The sequence below is a fragment of the Gopherus evgoodei genome, chromosome 6 (assembly GCF_007399415.2).
Source record: "Gopherus evgoodei ecotype Sinaloan lineage chromosome 6, rGopEvg1_v1.p, whole genome shotgun sequence".
NCBI lineage: Eukaryota > Metazoa > Chordata > Testudines > Testudinidae > Gopherus > Gopherus evgoodei.
In genome coordinates this window covers 25,956,273-25,973,917 of record NC_044327.1, presented here as the reverse complement: position 1 = coordinate 25,973,917, position 17,645 = coordinate 25,956,273, and the positions used below count along the sequence as shown (strand labels likewise).

The 17,645-nt window shown below is 39.6% G+C and overlaps 1 protein-coding gene across 41 annotated transcripts in view; it reads left to right on the top strand.

Annotated features, from left to right (window-relative positions):
• The window catches only part of PTPRD (protein tyrosine phosphatase receptor type D), a 1,707,428-nt gene that overhangs the window by 967,982 nt on the left and 721,801 nt on the right, over positions 1 to 17,645 (top strand). The window contains exon 1 of one of the 41 annotated variants that reach the window (XM_030566286.1): positions 6,475 to 6,507. The exons of the other annotated variants lie outside the window; for them this stretch is intronic. The gene's annotated coding sequence lies outside the window, so the exon portion shown is untranslated. Of the gene's footprint in view, positions 1 to 6,474; positions 6,508 to 17,645 lie in introns of those variants that run through there. 41 annotated transcript variants of the gene reach the window in all.

The following is a 17,645-nucleotide window of genomic DNA, read 5'->3' as shown; positions in this document are numbered from 1 at the left end:
GGCAGGGCCGGTGCAAGGAAGTTTCACGCCCTAGGCAAAACTTCCACCTTGCACCCCCCCAGCCCTTCAGCAGCTCCCTGCACCCCCCGACTCTGAGGAGCTGCCCTGCCCTGAGGCACCCCTGTGGCAGCTCTCCGGCCCGGGGAGCCGTGCGGTGCCTCCCCACCTCAGCTCACCTCTGCTCCGCATCCTCCCCGAGCATGCCGCCCCTGCTCTAATTCCTCTACTGCCTGGTGGACATAAAACTGTGACTGCAGTTCCCTCAGTTGAGCATGGAGAAGTGGAGGAATGACCGCACGCTCGCGGAGGAACTGCTGTAAAAAAAAAGAAATTGAGGGTACCGCTTTTTGGTGCCCCCAAATCTTGGCACCCTAGGCAACTGCCTAGTTCACCTTAATGGTTGGAATATAGGACGTTAAACTAGGCTTGTTGGCCTGAAACACTTGCAAGGTTTTATTAGTCAGGAGTTAAGGCTATGGTTTTTAGACCTATAATTAGGTTCACTTCCAGTTTTTCAAGGTGCGTACTTAATGAGTTCATATGCCATATTGCTTTGAATCTGCAACATTTATTTTCTGGTGCTATAGAAGCAGTTAGAGGTAGAGGCATCCTTTTGCAGCTGAACAAGATGGGTAGAGCTAATTCAAAACTCTGAGTTCACTCACTGGCATCCTACAGCACTGTCACTTAGAATGGTTCAGCTTGCTTCCTTCTCTTTGGCAGGCAGGTGTGTGAGAGAAAACCATAGTCTTACCACCTCTTGCCCTTTTTGGAGAAATTTGCACCACCGGAATAGACAAAGAGAGCAGTCCCTAGGCTAACCAGAGTGCAGGAATTGTGTTTGTCCTTGGCCCTTGTGAGTGAGATGTAGGAGGCAAGAGAAAAAAAAATGTTTTTGTACCCTTCTTTCCACGCCTGTTCATGTGGAAGGGGCAGGTGAATCTAGCCTTAGGTAGGCTGAGAGGCATAGACAGCTAATAGGTAGCAAGGTTCTTTTGCTAACCCACTCTGTCAGCAGCGTTGGAATCCTGCAGGTAACTCCTGATGGCCTAATTTTGGCAATTAATTCATCTTTGATTATTAGCAAAATAAATAGGCCCAATGGTCTGTGATGGGATGTTAGATGGGGTGGGATCTGAGTTACTACAGAGAATTCTTTCCTGGGTGCTGGCTGGTGAGTCTTGTCCCATGCTCAGGGTTTAACTGATGCCATATTTGGGATCGGGAAGGAATTTCCTCCAGGGCAGATTGGCAGAGGCCTTGGAGGTTTTTTGCCTTCCTCTGCAGTGTGGGCAGGAGTCACTTGCTGGAGGATTCTCTGCACCTTGAGGTCTTTAAACCATGATTGAAGACTTCTGTAACTAAGACATAGGTTAGGGGTTTGTTACAGAGTGGATGGGTGAGATTCTGTGGCCTGCATTGTGCAGGAGGTCAGACTAGATTGATCATAATGGTCCCTGCTGACCTTAATGTTTATGAGTCTATGATGGATTCCTCCTGACTCAGTGTAACTGGTGGGGCTTGTTAACTCCACCCTGGATACAAAGAAAGTGTAGTAGGCTCTGGCTGGATAGGGTTGACACCGAATACCCCTCAATGAGGTAGTCAAGGTAAAGGAGAAAATTTTGAGCTGGAGCATATTATATTATTGTTGTTTTCTTTCTAAATAAACCTAAGCTCAGAAAGAATCTGATTTTTGTTACCCAATCTGGACAGTGTTTTCCAAGAGAATGGAAAAGGTATATCTGCTCTGAGCATCTTGTCTGTACCTTCCCTCTACCTCACTCCTCACCTGATGTTCAGCTCTTCATTAGTTCTGAGTAGTTCATAGGGCAAGAATTTCAAATGTGGCTGTCTAAAAATGAAGTCTGTAAGAGCGGCAGGTGTTGAGCCCCTCTGAGAATTTGGTATCTAACTATGGAGCCCAACTTTAGGCTCCCATATTTGAAAATGTGTACACTTAAAATTTGTGTAATGGTGGAAGAATAGAAACAAATTTACATAAAATATGTCTCCTTGTGATTGTCATCTGGCTTTTCTAGGGTTCCTTGGGCCTCCTGTCATGCAGGATGGAGCTTCTTGCTTCATTTGATAAAGGTGTTGATTGTTGTTTTGTCCGTTTCATCTTTGCGCTCTTTTCAGGATGATCTATAATAGAACTAGTGTCATTGAATAGAGGATGTGAATCAGCTGACTAAGCTCCCTTCATTATGTCAGAATTGGTTGTTTCTTATGCATGGCCATTAGATTTGGGGAAAGGCAGGGTTAAAACCTTTATGACCAGAGCATAAGGAGCCTGGATGTTTTATGAATAGAGCACTAATACAAGTCTATATTAGTGAGATGAAATTCCCTTGAAATCGCCTTTAGTGCTTGTGTCTTCCAGAAGAATTATAATAATGACTGCCCTACTCAATTAACCTCTTTTAAAGTATTGTATTAGTGATTGTGGGTCATCTCAATGAGGATGAAATTGGCGCATGCAGAGCAGAGGGGAGATATGAAGTCAAAATGGCACAAGTTGCAAATTCAATCAGAAAATCACAGATAAAAGTACTTCAAAGTCTCTGTGTCAAGAAAATAGATATCCATTAGCACAATTATGAATTTTGTTTCAAGATGTGAAACTCACAGACTAATAATGATGGGAGTGACTTAGGGAATGGTCATATTACCAACTTCTGTGTATTTTTAGCCAACTTTAAAGAATCAAACGGCTGATCCTAAGAGTACTGTGTCTCTCCCGCTCTGCTCAGTGGGGTAAGCCCTTTGGTGATAACAAGATAACTGTCCAGGAATTTTCTGACAACTGATATTCCATAAATGCATGCCCTTCCAAAGCATATGTTTGTCTTCTTAACTTTAAGTCCCCCCTGGTATGTTAACATTTAAATATACTTAGTATTAATTACACTTATGTAGCACCTTTTTATCTAAAAGATCTCATAGTACTTTGCAAGAGTGGCAAAGCATTATCAATCTCCAGGTTTATCTAGCATATAAATAGTAAATGCAGTCAGTTTTTAGAGAGAGCTTTTAAGTTGAGCAAAGGGCTTTTGCTTTTCTGAATACCTTCCTTATAGTGCCCTGGAGTCAGTGTCAGTGAAAGAATTGGCAGCAGCTGTGAAAATTGTGCTCTGTGCCAGTAAATTGTTACAGGATTGTCACAGAATGGTTGGTAATTCTTATTTCACATTCCCTTCCTGTTCAGGAATCCACGCAGAGAAGTAGATGCCAATGTAACTACCCACCAATATGTTACTTCTAAGTTCATCAGGTCATTTTTACTGGCTTAATTCCACACAATTCACCCTTCTCCCTCCCCAACCTTCACTTTATCTCAGGATTTTCCCACCCCATGGTCTGGAAACAGCTGAGAGTTCCCTCCTACAGTTGCTACTGTCCTATTCAGCTTGCTCTGGTTCTCTGGCTCTAATGTGAATAATTTAGATTCCCTGTTTCATTCCTAAACTGAGGGAAAATGAATCATATACTTGAAAAAGATTAGTGATGTAAGACCCATCATGATACAGATTAATAAGAGTTATTTGCTTTTTATTTAATCGCTGATGCCCATTGTGACTTTTCTGAGTATCTTGCAAAGTCACCTCCTGGCTCGTAGCAGGGCAGATTGGCATCAGCTTGTATATACAACAGAAATTGTACCATTGCTGAATATTTTTTAACATGAAATCCTGTCTCTGCTGCTGTGTCGTGGGGTTGGTTGTGAAGAGCTTGTGTAGGGGAACTCTGCAATGCTCTGCAACAGCTCTCTCACATTACATCAGTATGGAAGTTGGAAAATGGTTGTGACACTATGCAGGCCACCACTGATTCTGCAGCTGTACAGATTCACTGCCTCTTGTGGACAAGACATCACAGGGGTCATGGCTTAACTGCAGCCTTTACTAGTTCTCCACAGCTGAGGGGAGAGGAGTTCCCTCTGTAACAGGGCCGGCTCCAGGCACTAGCTTAGCAAGCAGGTGCTTGGGGTGGCCACTTTGGAGAGGGGCAGCACGTCCAGCTATTCGGCGGCAATTCAGCAGAGCGTCCCTCGCTCTGGTCGGAGCAAAGGACTCCTGCTGAATTGCTGCAGATCACGATACACGGCTGGGTTTTTTTTGGTGCTTGGGTGGGCAAAAACCCTGGAACTGGCCCTGCACTGGAAAACTCCTATAAGCCCTGTCATAAACAGATGGTTAAGGGTTAATGCCTCTTTTACCTGTAAAGGGTTAAGAAGTTCACCTAGCCTAGCTCACACCTGACCAGAGGAACCAATGTGGGAACAAGATGTTTCAAAGAAAGGGGGGAAGTTTTCCTTGTTTAGAGTTTCAGTTTCAGCTTGGAGTTGAAAAGATCAAGGAACCAGCCTCTATCAGAGTAGTAAGTTTAGAAAGGAATAAATAGGTTTATGTTTATTTCTTTGTAACCTGTCTTATGCAATTAGAGGTAGAATCAAATTGGGTATTTGGGTATTTTTTTGTGTAACTAATTTGTGCCCAAGGGAACATCTTCTGTGTTTTAAATCTGTTGTCTGTGAGAGTAGCTGGTATGTTAATCTCTCCCAGAGGGTTTTCTTTTACCTTTCTTTTCTTTAATTAAAAACCTTTTTCTTAATACCTTATTAATTTTTTCCTTGTTTTTAGATCCAAGGGGGTTGGATCCGGATCCACCAGGAGTTGGTGGGAGAAAGGAGGGGGGATGGTTAATTTCTCCTTGTTTTAAGATCCAAGGGATTGGATCTGGATTTACCAGGGAATTGGTGAAGGAGTCTCTCAACGCTACCCAGGGAGGGGAAGGTTTTGCGGGGAAAGGGAGTGATCCAGACACTGAAAATTCTGGATGGTGGCAGCAGCAGCGGAGGGTCCCTCACTCCCAGTCAGAGTGAAGGACCTCCCGCTGAATTGCCACAGATCATGATCACGGCTGTTTTTTTTTGGCTGCTTGGGGCAGCAAAAACCCTGGAGCCGGCCCTGCACTGGAAAACTCCTATAAGCCCATTCAGGTTTTGCACAGGGATTGAGGATTTGGCTCTTTGTAAGACTGCTTCATCTGGTACCTGCTGCTTTCTTTTCACTGAAAACATCCCATCATACCCCATTTGAAAAGAGAAAATGTTTTTCCATGTCTCATTCATACACCTGAGTTATCAGTCTGATCCATATCAATCTTCTCTCCCTCATATAAATAAACTAAATCCAAACCTCTTCATTTGTTTTGCAGTCTGTCTGTCTCTGTTTGTTTCAGGTCATGGTGAGAGGCAGTGATATCAGAGCATCATACTTCTTTAAAGATCCTCTAGGAAATATTGTCAGAACATCAACATTCCACAAACCTATAAACTGCTAATCAGATTCCAGTTCCAAGCTTCTAGTTTAAGAAAAAGGAGGTTAGAATGCTAATCTGTTGGCAATGAAATCTGGATTCCCAATTAGTGCTTTATTCGCTATCCTTCCACACTCACTCTCCCCCAGCACAGATTATCTACAGGCCCTTCTGTACTAACTTTGTGTAGATGAGCACAGAACATCTGTGGCATATTTATTTTCCTTTTAAATCTAGACTTGAAATAGTATATGATTTTCACATGCTGCCTTCCCCTCTGGGTGTGATTTTTAAGCTATTTTATCTGACCTTGCCAAGAGCAGCATACCCCAACTTTATCCATTACCGGAACCCCACGCCACAACACACATGCACACCCATTTAATAGTCTGGTTTTAATTTAGTGTAATTTGAAACAGGGAAAAGGCAAAGCAACATTTGTGGTCATAAATTATTATCCGTTTACATCTCACTAAAGATTTCTCCCTCATATTCTCTGTTTGGGTCATATGCCTTTAAGCATGCAGGCAAAACACAGGAGTTGAAAATTCTGTTGACAGGTAAATGTGAATCATCTTGTATCATTCAAAGGAAAATAATCAAGCTCTTTTCAAATAATATAAAATGTAAAATGATTGCCTGTTGGGGAGGAGGGAAGCTTATCAGCATCTCTTCTATAGAAAATGATTCCCATTTTGTAGCTGAAGGAACATATGCTTCAGCTTATCTTGTCACTTGACTGCAGTCTCTGATATTTATTAACAGTTGATTTCCTGTAGATCTGTTCTTTCCTGTTTTTCTCCTCCCACCCCACCAATCAGTTATTTCCCTGAAAACTCCATCTGTTATTCTTTTCATTATCATTTCCTTAAAGAAGATTATTATTTCATTATTGGTGTTGAAGAGGCATTGGTAATGAGTGGTGCAGCCATGGTTCCATGCACGATTACAATAGTCAATGTTTGAGGCTTCCCCCCTCCTTCCTTAATCATTTTATCAAAGCCTGTGAGATTGAGCTTTTGTAGTCACTGCAAGAAAATACAGAAATTATGAATTATGTCTTCAACAGAAGATTTGGTATTCACTAGAGGGTTCACATGAAATAGGGGCAGAGCTGACTTCAAAGGCGTGGACAATTGTGTACATCTACAAGACATCTTTTACAAAGCTAGAGCCCTGTGGGTGAGTAGTACATTGGCTTAATATTTTAGCTGCATATATCCCTATATCTAAGACTTTGGCACTATCAAGAGAGTCCTGTAAGCTGTTATTCACATGCCATACATCTCAGTAGTTGAGCTTTTAATAATTTTAAAAGACTTTTTCCCCCTTTCAGATACTTCCACTTGTAGCTTTCTCAATCTTTTTCTACTGAATCCTAGTATCTGATTTATTTTTTTTTGTTTTGTATTGATCATTGTCCTTGATGCCTGTCTCAGAGAAATAGAGGGTATGGCTGGTATTATATCCCCATTTTTTAAATAAGACAATTTAAAATAGCAGAAAAGCTTCAGTGACACAATGTGCCTGTTCTGCTTTGATCACAATTTGATAAAGCTTTGCAAAGACTTGGTGAGCTATTTAAACAGATATCTGCTTACACCAGGAAAGACAAAAATGGTATTATATAAAGCCCCGTGTTTCTTCATTGCCTGCAGATCGCACTAGATTTCAGATTATCTGCTGCTATGAGAACCGATTAGATGAAAATACTCTTGTTTACCTGAGCTCTGAGTTTTCAAGCATCCACCCTACTGTTAAGTTGTTGCTGTGTAGCTGCATAATATTCCTGTTATGAAATTCTTGCTTATGTCAGTACCTCTGTGAAACAATTAGTAACCCATAAAGAAATGTAAATTCAATTCTCGCAAGGCTGTGGGAACCCTTTACTCACTGTTACATTGCACCCATATAGCCATGCAACATGAAAAAAGTGTTAAATTTATTGATGTAAATGGCAAACAAATAGCTAGGATATGATTTGATATTATTAAATGGGCTTAAATCATGGGTTCATCCCCCCTCCCCCAAAACAAAGGCACTGTGAACCTGCTGTGATTGAGTTTGGGTGTTCCCAGTCGCTGTCTTGCTTGCTGATTGAAGCAGGACCATGTGAGGGTGGATCTGAGGAGAGCTTTAATGGGCCTTGTTCCAGGAATTCAGAGTAACTTCCAAGGCCATGACCAGCAGAGTCTGAGGTGACTCTGCTGGTGTGTAGGATTCTTGAACAGGAGATAGATAGTACATAGAGTCCTGAGAAGCAAAGGTGCTTTGCAGAATTCCAAAGCTCTGCCGTGAGGGGCTAGAACTAGAACTAGGTGAAACTTGTCAACTGAAACTTTTTGGCAAAAAATACAGATTCTGCAACACTGAAATGTTTTGTGCATTTTTGCCATAGATTTGGGGGTGGGAGGGTAACAAAATCTGGAAAAATACTTATTTTGTTTCAGTGTTTTCAAAACAAAATGTTCAATTTTTTTTTCAGTTTAAACAACCTTTTGTTTAGATATTTCTTTTTTATTTTAAAAATTAAACAGTATTAAAATTCTCAACATTGAAATGAGGCATTTCATTTTGGGACTCTGAATTAACATTTCATTTCCCCAGAAACAATTTAAAAAAATTGATATGCAGAATATTTTGAAAATATTCATTTTGGGTTCAATATGTGATAATGATTTTTTTGGAATTCCAATGAACAAAAATCTGTGATTTGTCTAGCTCTTGTAGGTCCTAACTTGAAGAGGAACCTCTTGACAGCCTGCTCAGGCTGCTGGTTCTATAAGAACCAGGGGAATGGGCCTTTCTTCTCTCCAGTAGGGAACAAGGCTGTGGAGAATGAGCAACAGTAGAAAATGAAAATAAACACTGCAGGAGCTGCCAGGAAGTAGAGTAAGGAGCTGGAGCAATTTGGGAATCAGTCTCCTTCCTTGCTCTTCTGTAAATTTTAGTTCCTCACTGTCTCTTCCCTAGAACCCTGAAGACTCATCTCTGCCTGCCTCTTTACAGCAGTTGCCAGAGCCAGAAATTAGCAGCAGCTTCTTCCCTTTCTTGTTTTCATGTGGCATGCCTGCCCTTCCTTTGCTGCTTTTGCATTTGGCATACACATACATATGTACCCAAGTATGCACACTCAACCACTAATCCATAACACATGTGCTGGAACCTTGCTTCCCCTCTTGAGGCAATCACACAGCATTTTGCCTTTCAACTCCTTGAACCATATTTTGGAACCAGATTCTCTGGCCTAGGTGATCTGTTTTCATGCAGCATAGGAGTGGGGAGCAGGCAGAGATGGTAGTATGCCCTTACGTGAGTAGTCCCAATGAGGTCAGTGGAAGAACTTGTGTAAGTGCTACTTATTAATAAAATTGCAAAACTGGATCAAGTAACAAGTTTCACCTGCACATCTGTATACAGTAGAGTTCAAATGTTTAACTCTTATAAAGCAACCCATTAATATTATGCCACACATACAGTATTGACATTTTATCATAATAATTTGGCAGAAAAAAATACTGTGTGATGATTTTCTCATGTGATAATTTTCATACTTACAACAGTCCAGTAGTCTATCTTTACTGAAATATCTGGAACTCAGCGATAAACAATCACAATTCTCTAATCAAGATTTTGATTTTAAAACATGCATCACATATTTTGTAGTTCACTAGCATTTTCTTAAATAGGTCCTTTAATTAGTAATGTGTTTCCATAATACACCTTAGCCTGTTTATTACAATTTGGTGTTCAGAAAATTGCTACAGTGAGAAATTTGCAGGCAATTCAATGGTTATGAACATCTACTGACCCGACACCAGTTCAAAAAGGACTCTATAGAGAAGTCAATGATCCATACCCTGGTATTATACATTTCTACTGATTTGTGAGGTCCTGAAAGAAGGTGCTTATCTAATCTGGCTATCCTTAATTACCTAATATGCATAGTGAGATGACAAACTCCCTGGTGCTACTTGTAGAATTTCATCTCTCCTTGCCATAGGTGAAAAGTATCATTGCAGTGTATTTGCCATCCTGGTACTTTGGAAATGTTGGGATTGTACAAGAAACCAAGAAATGTGATTGCCAAACTATTCTTTTTTACAAAGATTTTTTTAGGAAAATTCTTAAGACAATTCCCCCGAAGTGGAGATCAAAGTTGGCAGATCTTAATGGAATGCACTGCTGAATGACAAATACAGAGGGTATGTCTGCACTGTCATCAGAGGTGTGACTGCAGCTTGGGTAGGCAAAGCTGCACTACATTTAATTTAGTTAGCTTGGTTACCAGTAGCAGTAAAGAAATGGCACCGACTATAGCACAAGCTACAAGCATGAGTTCTGGGCAGGCTTGTGAAGCTTGTGCAGAAGCCAGGGCTGGTGCTAGGATTTTTGCCCCTCCTCCACCCCCCAAAAAACCCACAAACTTTAGACCGCAACTGCCAAAGCAAAAAAAAAAAAAAAAAAAAAAGTTGGCCAGAATGCCGCCCCTGAAATTGTGCCACTCCAAGTACGTGCTTGGTTTGTTGGTGCCTAGAGCCGGCCCTGGCGAAAGCCCGTGGCAACACATCTTCATTGCTATTTTAACAGCACTGCTAGATATAAGTTAATGTAGGTATGCTAACATGAGCAGCAATCACACCTCCTATTGCAGCGCACATATTCTAATTCTTAGTGCAGAGGCACTCCCATTCTTAATTTTTCTCAGGAGTAGAGCAATAGGAATCAATTAAACTACTCCCATATTTAAAGTTAAGAACATGCTAAAAGTGTTCTCAGGATCAAGGGAACACATCAGCACCCTATCAAATCTTGTTCCTTCAGGCAGGAAAATCTCTACAACACCATTGTTCAGTAAAAGTATTGTAGCATGGAGACAAGCAGGGGAAGGATGAAATCCTGCTGCTGTGCCACCATGTTGCCAAAACATAACCGTTGAATGCATTTGGCTAAATCATCAAGTGCTATCAAGACAGTTATTCATTTAAACACAGGACTTTCAGATACAAGTTCCTTACATAGTACAGGAATAAAACATAGTTAGGTTTAGTTCACCACATTCTAACTGAAATGAACTGGGTGGAGAATTATTGACCAGAAAATCTTTTCCTGCTATAGATTACCAAAAAGGGAAATAATTTGACATTCCAAGTTTCTATTCACCTTCACCCCTGTCCAGCTCTCCATCAAGAAAAGTAACATGAATTTTGCTGGTTTGTAACTGGATTAAATTGAAACCTTCAAAGTTTCCAGGCTTTTCCCTATAGAAATATCACACAGAGTATCAGGCCAAATTATACTTCATCTATAGGCAGTTCTATGTTGGAACTATATCACTGTTCTGTAGCATTTCATTTTTCTCAGCCACAATTCTTATGCTGATTCTTGGCAGAAAACAAAGAAATTAAATAATCCTTACCACAAAATCCTCCTCCTTCTTGTTTGTTTCTTTCCATTACCTGCATTTGGCCTGCACCATTTGTGGGCATGGCATTCCCTGGCAAAGATGTCTCAACAAATCCATCTTCCAACTTCTCTGGTTCTGAGGGATTATTCCATCTTGTAAGATCATCAAAAATGTTTGTTAAAAAATAAAATAAAAACCACCTCCAATATCTGTATACTTTGGTGTCGCCTGCCACAGTTAAAGCAAGAACTGGTCATGTTTTAGGGAAAAAAACCTTGGCTGCAATATCCTTTCTTGTTTCTATTTCAGGACTTAAATCATCTTGTATATTTCCATAGCAAACAGGTAAAACATAAACTTTTCTGCACGGATCATAATGTAGCTCTAGTTTAGTATAGAAAAGATTCGTACAGGCTCTCAGATTTTATGGTGATGGGGGGCCATATCACTACTTAGGCAGATTATGTTGATTATTCACGTGACTTTTTTGTATAGATATTTGTATTATTACTGATAAACTGATTTTATTAATGTGTCTGAGGACATCTTATATTTTTGGATAATCAGAGGTCTAGATAAATGAACTCAGTTTCTCTTCAAATTTCAGATCCAGGGGAGAAAAATGAATTTTAGAAATTGGACTAATGAGGTTTAGCTCTATTATCTGTACAGTGATGATGTGGTGAGCGTTGTACAAGATACAGATATGCACAGGCAACTAAAATTCTGGAATTTCCTAACTTATGACATTTCACTTTGAAAGCTTACCATATTTTTAATGTAGTTATTAAGTGAAATCTACCTGCTTTTAAAAAAGCAAACTGAAAGAACGGAGATTCTACCATGTGGAATCACATTAAAACTCGCATGGTTCTTCAGCTGGGTTGGAACCTAAGATCCAAAATACAGATCTCTGCCCCTTGAGGTAAGCGAGTAACTGATAGCTCTAGTAAATTGTCATCCTCTGTGTGGATCAGCCACTAGAGGGAGATGAGGCACACGCCTTGCCAGTAGGTTTCACAGATATTTGCTTAGAGCTGAAGAATGCTGAAATTTAAGAAACCTGGGTTCTGTTCCAGGCTGTGGAGGGGAGTGTAATCTAGTGGTCACAGACCTTTTGCCCTAGTTCCCCCTGCCAAGACTGACCCTGCTGCACCATCTCCTCCAGCCTGTTCATGTCCCACTTCTGTCTCTTTCTTCCTCCACCCACAGATCATCATCTCAGTCCCAGTTCCTCCTCTTGGTTCCCCACCTGAGTCCAAATCTCCCTTCAAAACTCCTGTTCTCTCTTCTTAAGTACATCATCTCAATCCCCCACCCACCCCCTCCGCCACCTCCGCCAGGCTTTTTGTCCCATCTCCTGGCCAGGCCCAATCCAGGCCAAATCCAAATTCCTTGCTTGATCTCAGTCTCCCCTCCCGCAGATCCCATTCTGGTTGCCTCATCTCACCCCTTCCAGCTCCCAGTTGTCTCTCCACACCCCCCTACATACAACAGACTTCTTGATCCAGTCTGCTTCCTTCCCCTCCAACCAAATTTAAAGAAGAGAGAGTCTCCCTGCCCTCAGTTTCCATAGCTGGGACTGCAGCTCTCCACAACAGCAAGGAGCAGCAATTGTCAGGAAAATTCTTCTAACACCTAAATCCTTAGGCGGTAGCATGTTCAGTGATGATTGAATCTTTGGAGAATTTAGCTTTCAAACCTTGAACTGAGATTTTTCAAAGGCTTATAACTTGGCCCAGTGAGGGAACTTTGTCATGGAGCAGCAAATGGTTCATCTCTGACACCTAGGCAAGGCTCCTGACAAATTACAAGTCCTTGCCCCCAGCCACACATGATTTAGAGGTTCTCAATGAAATATTTGGAAGAGGGTTTTTTTAACATGGGCAAAAAGATGGTTATTTCACCTAACATCATTCTGAAAAATGGCTGAACAGCTTTTGCTGAAATTTCAAACATAAAATAATAGTAATTCAGCCTGAGGCAGGCACTTGGCATGGAAAATTTCAGCACAAACAAGTAAAGTTTGGCAACGTTATAAGCAAATGAAAACAGGGTTTTCAAATGGGAAGTATCAGGAAATCTTAACTATAGGCAGTGCCATCAGCTCCCTGTGTAATACAATGTGAATGTACAAACAATGGGACTCAGGCACATCCCAAGCCCACCCTGAGTAGCCCTCACCTCTCATTTACACTGAAGTTAGGAGGAAAGCTGCTGAAGGAGGTGACTATGCAGCATAAAGTGAACCTGACAGACTGGAGAAACTAACTTGTAAACTTTTTCTACTCATTGGATCTATTACTCAAATGTTGTCAATCAAATGCACCTTTGAAAACCACAAGAAATATATGTACAATAACATTTCAAGCCTGTAGACAGTGGAGAAGAAATTTCATCACCAAACAAACCAAACTGAAGAGTTTTTATGATCACATGTGAGATCCCAAACACAATCACATGATTGTGATGTCCCAGTTTGCATTTGTGGGTATGGTATTTTCTGATAACTTATAAATTTGCCACTTTGATTCCTAAACAAGTGCCAAATTCATTTAGATTATTCTAAGTGTCTGCATCTGAAATTTCATATGCACCCAAGGGCATACTATTATAAATTTAAGCACCCCTAGGAATACCTTCCTAAAGCAGAAGTTGTCTACTGAAAAATGATCTGGCCTTCTTTGAGAGAAATATTAAAGCTTATAAGTCCTATATTGAGCTTCCCACCTTCTCAGTGAAAAATGCATTTTCCTTGTGAAGTCCCTTATGATTAATGTACTTCTGTAAATTTGTGCCATCAGATATGTAGCTGAGTAGATAGTGTTATGCTTATACACTACAGTTTGACTGAATCTAACAGTCTCTGCTCTGTACTCTGAATATGGTTTTGTGTGCTTTCCATGTATTATGGAAAATATTAATATATTTGGACTTTGTACTAATGATTCATGCCTTCAAATGAGTTGTTTACATTCATCAGTATTTACTATTTCTTCTCCATTGTGTGAATGACATTTGTGGGGTTTTTTTGTTTTGTTTGTTTTTTTTTCAATTCTACCTTTATGGGTGGAACTGCACAATTCAGTGCAGATGGCAAAGAAACATTCAGAGACTGCCAGTGTCAAGATGCTGGTGGTCTTACAGTTTATCCAGCATTTTGGAGCCTTCAGGATGATCTGAGTGGAAGGGCTTTGGGGTTGCCTCAGCTGTGACTGGAATATAAAAATACATTACAGTTTTAGCTTTGAACATTGTCAGTCCCTTTGTTTTCAACAGCTCAACACTGGTAGAAAATGTGATGAAAAGTACATACCCTCTGTAACATAAAAAGATTCAAGCAGGATCTATGAAAGACTTGTAGGATTTGTAATTGAAATAGATCTTCACCTTGGGATAACTCAAGTCTTTGATTTTAGTCTCCAAATACTTCTCCCATTATATCATATGGTTGGTGAGAGGACTTGAAGTAGTTTCCTTTCTTTTCCCAAGTGTAGGCAATTATTTCTCCTCTAATAAATAAAATACCATTATGGGACACCCACACAATAAAAAAGCGAAGTTCTTATCATTGAAGAAAGACATCCTTTGGAATTAGACCAACTGAAAGCAAAGGGGACAACTAAAGAGTTAAAGCTTTACAATGAAGCAGCAGATGCCTATAGATCTCAAGGTTGATTGAATTTAGCTGCTTTTGTTATGAAATGTATTAGCCCTGGGCAGCAGTCTCAACTATATCCTTTATTGTGTGCTTCTGGAAGCAACAACACTGTTGGTAATGAATAAAATAAAGCAAGACAATAAATCAGAGCACAAATTAGAGGATTTTGCAAATGTTGTAAACTCCCTTAATTCACAATAAGTTTTCTTTATATAATGCATGAATCATTTAGTTGTCCCTTGACCTGAATTTTAAGTTAATGCTGTTTTAGCCCTTAAATGTAATCCACACCAAAATAATATTTCATCATTTATAATACTATTTTTTAAAAACTGTCTATAATTTTTGAGCTTTTCACTCATGATACAACAGTTCATCTTGTGCATATAAATGGTATATGCAGTCAGTTTTTAAAGAAAACTTTTACAGTTTAGTAAAGGTCTTCTGTAAACTGCTCCCAGAAAAAAAAAGTAATTAAGATTGAGCTGTATATTACTAATTCAGGAGGAAAATTCTTGATTAAATCACCACACACAAACACGTACTATGACATTCAGAGTTAAAGTTAAACTTAAACCTTTGAAAGTATGGCAATAGTTAATTTAGGTCACACAAGGAACCTTAACTTGGCCTCTATGTGCTGAAAACAAGCAAACAGTTTAATCTCACAGATGACCGATAACTAACATCTTGCTTTTAATCATACTCTGGCAGCACCAAATACAGTGCTCTCTACAACCATATATAATCTGCAGAATAAGACGTAACTTAGCAATTCCTGAGTAGACACCATCCCATTATTAAGGTGGTAGGTAGTTCACCACTTTTTATTGATCATGTGCTACTAATTTGACAAGTATTAATAGAGCTAATGTTTTTGTCGCTATCTAACAAATCTCTTAAAACCAGATACTGAAAATTAAGGCAATAAAAAAAAATCAAACATATGGTGACACAACATCACACTTCATAGTTGAGACATGTATGTATGAAACCAGTGATCTATGCTTAACGATTTCAAAATGCAACTCCAAAATTGTACAAACACAATGTTATATCCAAACTTCAGGTGTCTGGAAAGACAAAGTTGCAGAAGGCTGGTCAATTAGTCAATACAATTGCTTTTCCTGTCTTAAGATATTAGTAAGCTATAGATACTAACTTTATGAAGTTAGAACTTAGATAAAGTTTGTCATAGAGAGGGAAAGAGTTAAAATTGTTTAGATGGCTTATGCTATCAGAAGTTTGAGTTTCTTTTAAGTTTAACTTTAACTGAATTTCTTGGCTTTCAAAAATTTCTCTTTTTGTTTATAGCAATATTCATCTTAGTTTTATTTTTACCCTTATTTATTGATATTTACTATTCTTAACTTGAACTTCAAGTGTTTTGGCTGGAATTTCCTTAGGGTTAAAATATATTGAAGAATTACCTTGTGACAAGCATCCTGATTACTCTAGCTTGGGTTTTTGATTTCATACTTCATCCTTCACTCCGTATTACGTTTTCCTAAGGAGCTTTTCTTTTCATGATCCCATCATCTGTGAAATTTATTAGCTTTGCAAGTTGATAGTTTTGAGTCATTCACATCGAAACTTAAATTTAATTGTATCAGTTACACTGAAATAGGCTGGCATTATCTGCTTAAAACAATTCAGCCTGCTTGCTGACCTTGTTAAGTATAGTTATGTGGTCTCCAGGTGACTCGTCCCGCCTGAATATTTGGCAGATGGGAGTGGTCATGAGGGAAAAGTTGATCTGGAGTATGGACTGAACAATTTTGAGAGGAACCGTAAGAGCAGATTAGCTTGAGGAGGAAGATTGAACTGTTTTCTTTATTAATAAAGCCAAACCTCAGTAAAGAGATCATTTCGGAGTGTATGTACTGTAGTGGTTGTGTTTGTAGAACAGGATGACGAAGGTATCTTCTCACATGTACATTTTGAGTTTATCAGGGGAAAAGCACTATTAGCTTATATTATGGTTTGTTGCAGTTCAACAGAATCTCAGGTCCAGTTATTGTAACTAAGGAAAATTGGAATAGGACAAATAAATTGTTAGACGCAGACAGTAATATTTTCTTTCTATGTTGTGGATAAAAATAAAAGAAAACTTGCATCCCCATTCATTTTCTCCCCTAAATTACTAAACAGATACAGAGGTAAGCTAATGAACATCTCAATTACTGTACATTCTTATTAAAGTAAAGAACTGAACAAAACAACAACTTTTATGCTAATGTTGTCAGTCCTCAATGCTCTTGAAAATAAGGTGCTCATAAGATGGAAAGTGGTGTGCAAATTTCTCCAGGCAGTCATATCAATAAAATAACTAAGTCATAACTTGAATCTCCTTCTCCAATTTTCAGTTAGTTTGAAACCACCAACCGCATTACATTTCTGCCTTAAAATGGACATAAGCTCTGAGTAATTTATTTTTGCCCCACAGTTCTATCAAATTTCCTTTCACCAACGTACGCACACTCAACATTCAGTTGATGTAACATTGCTTCTGGATGTTGAATGCCTGAAGTTAAGAGAACCAGCTTCTTGTCTCAGCAGCTGCTTGTCTGTTTCTCTAGTCCTGGTGGGCTGGAATTAAGTGATCGGAGTGGAATCCATGAAGAAACGTGGATATCTGGATGCCGAGCATTACAATGCCCAACTTATACATACCTAGAAAATCACAGGAGCAACACTGCAATTCACAAAGCCCAATTAGCTGCCTAGGTTTCCTGTACAATGAATGGGGAAAGTTATGTGTCTTAGAAATGTGACCACAAAAAACAGTATGTTAGGTGGAGAGGCTCCTAACGTAGGCAGAAGAATATATGAGTGGTCATATTTGGGTCAGATCAATGGTCCATCTAGCCAAATATCCTTTCTTCTGACAGTGGACAGTACCAGATACTTGACAGGGAATGAACATAACCAGCTAATTTCCGGTGATCTGTACCCGTCTTCCAGTTCCAGCTTCTGGAAGTTGAAGGTTTAGGAATATGCAGAGAAGCGAGTTGCATCCCTGACCATCTTGGCTAATAGCCGTTGCTTGACTTATCTTCCATGAACTTACCTAATTCTGTTTTGAACTCTATTATATTTTTGCCCTTCCCAACATCCCATGGCAACAAGTTCCACAGGTTGATTGTGCATTGTGTGAAGAAATATTTCCCTATGTTTATTTAAACCTGCTTCTTGTTAATTTAATTGGGTGAGCTCCAAGTCTTGTGTTGTGTGAAGTGTCAAATATTCATT